Source organism: Cornus florida, unplaced genomic scaffold (assembly GCF_030987335.1).
Source record: "Cornus florida cultivar Cherokee Brave unplaced genomic scaffold, ASM3098733v1 CherokeeBrave_3.0.0_Hap2_Chr09, whole genome shotgun sequence".
In the NCBI taxonomy this organism is placed as follows: domain Eukaryota; kingdom Viridiplantae; phylum Streptophyta; class Magnoliopsida; order Cornales; family Cornaceae; genus Cornus; species Cornus florida.
This window is the reverse complement of record NW_026775579.1, coordinates 19,846,505-19,852,504: the sequence shown is the minus strand read 5'-3', so window position 1 is coordinate 19,852,504 and position 6,000 is coordinate 19,846,505.

Below are 6,000 nucleotides of genomic sequence, written 5' to 3'. Positions count from 1 at the left end.
CTATCATCAACAACAAGCAACACAAGCATCAACAAAATCGCCAACATGTAATCCCATCCTCCTTATGATGAAAATAAAGACAAGGAAATGAGAATAATAGGAAGCTCACATACCTTGGGAAAGAATGGGAAATGGGGAAATGCAGACATGCATGGGTAGTGGCAATGTTGGTTGGCTGGTGGTGGATGAGAGAGGAAGGTGGGTTGTGTGAGTGAGAGTTGGATATTTTGTTTGGTTTGGATAGAGAGAAGGTGGGGATGGTGTAGTGCCGAGAGGGAAGTGGTGAGGTGAAGAGGTTGATGGATGGTGAAACCGAGAGGGAGTGAGGGCGATGTGGTTGATGGTGAGAGAAGGTGGTGGGGAATGGGAGAGGTGGTTTGTTGTGGTTGATAGTGAACCGAGAGTGTGAGGATGGTGTGGTTGAGAGAGAGAGAAGGTGGTTGATGAGTTTAAAAGAAAGAGAGGGAGGGAGCTTTGAGTGAGATGGTGTTTTAAAAGAGGGAGGAAGTGGGTGTGGTCGAGTGCTCGAAGCTTCACTTTGAGCACTCGAAGTGAAGGCAGTGTGCTTGGCTGTTTGGTGTGTGAAAGCTCGAGCATTTGCGAGCACTCGAAGCTTGGCTTCGAGTGCTCGAAAATATTACAAAGAGGTGAGGGGAGCTTTGTGTGTGAAATTGTAGGTTGTGGGGTGGCTTGGGGTTGGAATGGAGTGGGTTGTTAGAGAGTTGGGATGAGAGAGAGTTGATGGTGGGGCTGGCATGCATGGTGGTGAGGGTGTAGTGATGATGTGGGAGAGAGAAGCCGAGAGTTGGGTTGTGGGGATGGTGGCATGATTGCATGCATGGGGAAAAGTTGGTGGGTTAGAGTTGAGGTGGTTGTGTGGTTTCTGGGTTGATGGTGGTTGGGTTTGCATGGTAGTTGAGTGTTGCAGAGAGATAGTGTTGGATGGTGGGAGATGAGGGAAGATGGAGGTGCATGCATGCATGGGGCTTGCATGCATGCATACAGGTCGTGGGGATGGGATCATGCAAGGGGAGTAAGGTGGTTGTTGGGAGGGTTGGTCTTGAGGAGTTGAGGTGGGTTTAAGATGCGGTTGGTTTAGAGGTGGAAGGAAGCCGAGATAGGAAGCTGGAGTGGTGAAGTTGGATGGTTGTGGGTTTGGGTAGAGAGAGGAAATTGGTTGCATGCTGTGAGGGTTGATGGTGGTGGAAGATGAATGCCGAGAGCTTGTTGGTTTGAGAGAGATGTGGGTCGATGAGAGGGTGGGTGGTGTTGTATGTTGGTTGTGAGGTGCATGCAAGTTGAGGAAGGTTGGTTTAATGGTGTGAGCTTGTGGTACATGCTTGGGTTGAGAGGGAGATGGAGTGGGGAGGTTGGTTATGTGTGTGCATGCATGGTGATGCATGGTGGGTTTTTGGGTGGTTGTGGTGGGATTGTGTTGGAGTTAGCTTGCATAGTTGAGGGTTTGGGTTGAAACCGAGAGGAAGAAGGCTGGTTTTTTGGGATGGTGCGTTAGGATGCAGGGTTGTTGGAGGAGGTGTGGGTTGGGGTGTTTTGTAGATGGTTTGCAAGCATAGTTGCTTGCATGGAGGTTAACCAAGAGAAATGAGGTGGTGGGTTGCTTGTGTTGGGAAGTTGGCTTGTGTTGGGGTTGGATGGTTGCACATGGGCTGTGTGGTGTATTTGGAAGTGGAGATGCCAAGATGAGATTGAGGTTGGGTTGGTGAAGAGGTGGTTGTGTGGTTTCTGGGTTGATGGTGGTTGGGTTTATGGTTGACAAGAGAGTGAGGAAGCAGATTCGAGTGCTCGAACTGAGCCTGCGAGCACTCGAATTGAAGGCAGTGGGCTCGGCATGGTAGTGCAGGAAATTCGAGCACTCTAACAGGAATTGAGAGTGCTCGAAAATGAGGCAGTGGCTGCAAATGAAGGGCTGAAAATTTAGAGCACTCCAAATGGAAATTGGATTGCTCTAAATTGAGGCAGTGAGCTAGGATTGATGATTTGAAAGCTGCGAGCACTCAAATGGGAAATGGGATTGCTCAAAAATTGCAGCCAAATTGCAGCCAAATTAAAGTGAAACTTGAAAACTAAAGCACTCGGCATGGAGCTTGAATGTTGTTGCATGGCCATGTATGAGCTTGCATGGATGGTTCACGGAATGAGATCATTAATACATGGAAGCATAAAGAATTTAAGCAGTGGGCTCGGATAGGATGGAATGCATACATCAGAGAAATGCATGCAACCATGCATGAAATATAGAAATGCATGAAATGCATGCAAGCAAGGAACTTTGCGGATCATGATAAAATTTTTGAGGAGCATGAAATTCCTATGCATGCAATGTTGATGGATTCAAGCCAATTTATGGGAAAAATTTAAACGTTGTAACATCCTCTCATTCAAATGGATGGAAAATTTGAAAAGAACTCTCTTTTTTTTTTTCTTTTTTTTTTTACTTTTCAAACTTTGCAATTTCTAATGCATGGAAAAATTGCCAACTTTCAGAACATCACACAAAGCATAGGAAATTTTGAAAGTTTTGTTTTAAAACCTTGCAATTTTTTAACTTTTTAATCATCTCAAATGCATGAAGAATTTTGAGAAAATTTTCAAACTTTTCATTAAAAATGAGAAAATATGCACATGAGTCACATTTGAAAAATCTAATGAAATTGCTAGAAAGCGATGGAGACTTCCGGGAATGAAAATTAGAGTTAAGAAGGTCTAAGAAAAATCAAATTTTTGGCTTTTCTAAACCGTTTCCCAGAAAATTTGCAAGGCACGAGCAATTTCAAAGAGAAGGAAGCTTGGAAATTGAAAAAATTGTTTCCCTTGAGTTGCTAAATTTAATGTCCATAGCTAGACAAAGCTAGAGCAGGCACTAATCCTCATAAATTGGATCCGTCAAGAGGACTTCCTCAACTTTTCGGGTTAGGATTGTGCCGTCAATGCAAGGCTTAAGCCGTTGGCCATTTACCTTGAAGAGTGATCCACTTGCAGGATCATGAAGTTCGATTGCTCCATGAGGAAAGACGGTAGTGACAATGTATGGACCATCCCATCTTGACCGGAGTTTACTGGAAAAGAGTTTCAAGCGGGAATTGAAAAGCCAAACCTTTTGTCCCGGGGCAAAAGACTTCTTGACGATGTGTTTGTCATGAAAAGCTTTAGTCTTTGCCTTATAAATTTTTGCACTTTCATACGCGTCATTACACAATTCCTCAAGTTCATTTAATTGCAACGCACGATTAGAGCCGGCTTGTTTGAGATCAAAATTGAACCTTTTTATGGCCCAATAAGCACGGTGCTCTAATTCTACCGGGAGATGACATGCTTTGCCAAAGACAAGTTGATATGGTGACATGCTAATGGGTGTCTTATAAGCTGTCCGGTAAGCCCAAAGCGCATCGTTTAGCATTAATGACCAATCTTTGCGGTCCGGTCAAACCGTTTTTTCCAAAATGTGCTTAATCTCCCGGTTAGAAATCTCTACTTGACCACTTGTTTGAGGGTGGTAAGGTGTAGCAACCTTATGAATAACGGAATACTTAGCAAGGACGGATTTGAGATAACGATTTCGAAAATGAGATCCACCATCACTAATGATTGCTCGGGGCGTACCAAAACGACTAAAGATATGAGACTGAATGAATTGGATTACGACTTTATGATCATCAGTTTTGGTAACCTCGGCTTCAACCCATTTAGACACATAATCCACCGCTACAAGGATGTACTCATAGCCATAAGAAGATAGAAATGGTCCCATGAAGTCAATCCCCCACACATCAAAAATTTCAACAATTAAAATGTTGGTGAGGGGCATCATGTCTCTTCGGGACATGGATCCAAGTTTTTGACATCGTTCACACGATTTGCAAAAATTGTATGCATCCCAAAACAAGGTAGTCCAAAAGAATCTGCTTTGAAGAACTTTGTTAGCGGTCTTTTTGACACTGAAATGGCCTCCACAAGCAAGAGTATGGCAAAAATTTAGAATGCTTGTGGCCTCGGTTTCAGGAATGCATCGCCGGATGATTTGGTCCGGGCAATACTTGAATAGTTCTGGATCTTCCCAAAAGAAATGCTTGACTTGGGAGAAAAACCGGTCCTTCTCTTGTTTGGACCAATGAGTTGGAATTTTGCCAACCGCAAGATAGTTGACAATATCCGCAAACTATGGAAGATTAAAATGCGAAACTTGAAGAAGTTGCTCATCTGTAAAGGAATCACGGATGGCTGCGAATTCGGAAGATTTTTCAATAAGTAAGCGAGAGAGATGATCGGCGACAACATTGTCGGTCCTTTTTTTGTCCCGGATGTCAATGTCAAACTCTTAAAGTAAGAGGATCCATCGAATTAAACGGGGTTTTGTCTCTTTTTTCGCTAACAAATGCCTAAGAGCGGCATGATCCGAAAAGACGATGACCTTGGAGCCAAGAAGATAAGAGCGAAATTTATCCAAGGCGTACACCACAGCTAGCAATTCTTTTTCAGTGGTGGTGTAGTTCAATTGGGCATTGCAGAGAGTCTTGCTGGCATAATAAATGACATGCGAAAGTTTATCCACACGTTAGCCCAAAACCGCCCCTAATGCATAGTCAGATGCATCACCCATGATCTCAATGGGAAGAGACCAATTAGGCGGTTTCATGATTGGGGTGGATGAGAGAAAAGTGCGAAGTTTAATGAAAGCTTCCATGCAAGCGTCATCAAAATTGAACGGAACATCCTTGGCTAAGAGATTACACAAGGGCCGTGAGATTTTGCTAAAATCTTTGATGAAGCGACGATAGAATCCGACATGGCCAAGAAAAGAACGGATTTGATGAACAAAATTCGGAGGAGGAAGATTAGAGATCAACTCAACTTTTGCCTTGTCTACCTCGATTCCCCGTTTAGAAATGACATGTCCTAAAACGATGCCTTCTTAGACCATGAAGTGGCTTTTCTCCCAACTTAGAATGAGATTCGTCTCTTTGCATCTTTGGAGCACCAAAGACAAATTTTTGAGACACGAGTCAAAGGAGGAGCCAAATACGGAAAAATCGTCCATGAAAACTTCCAAGAACTTTTCAACCATATCCGAGAATATAGACATCATACACCTTTGGAACGTTGTCGACGCATTGCATAGACCAAAAGGCATGCGTCGATAGGCAAAAGTACCAAAGGGACATGTGAATGTTGTTTTCTCTTGATCTTGGGGGGCGATTGCCACTTGGTTATAGCCGGAATAACCATCAAGAAAAAAATAGAAGCTTTGGCCGGCTAACCTTTCTAGGATTTGATCAATAAATGGGAGTGGGAAATGATCCTTCCTAGTTGATGAATTGAGTTTCCGGTAGTCAATGCACACACGCCACCCGGTGGTGGTTCGTTGTGGCACGAGCTCACCCACTGAATTTTCAACAACGGTGAAACCGGATTTCTTGGGGACAACTTGTGTGGGGCTCACCCACTTGCTACCAGAGATAGGGTAGATGATTCCCGCATCTAGTAATTTGATCACCTCTTTCATGACCACTTCCTTCATATTTGGATTTAACCGGCGCTGGACCTCTCCAGTAGGCTTTGCGTCATCCTCCATATGAATGCGGTGCATACAAATAGAGGGGTCAATTCCTTTCAAATCTGCCACTGTCCAACCAATAGCTTCTTTATGCTCTTGGAGCACCGCTAAAAGGTTGGTCTCTTGGTCTTTTGAAGGTCCGAGGCAATGATGACCGGAAGGGTTTGCTTTGGACCAAGGAACACATACTTGAGATGGGCCGGGAGCAGCTTAAGCTCAAGTTGTGGCGGAGATAGCAATGATGGGACCGGAGGAGTAGTGGAAAGTTGGGGAAGTGGTTCTTTTGGAATTTTCCAAGGAGGTACATCCATGATAGCATTACTATCAAGCAAGGAATTGACTTCTTGAATGGCTTGATCAACATCAAAGTTTGAGAAGTTAAAATGGGACATGCAAGTTTCAAGAAGATATTTGCTTAGAATGAAGGG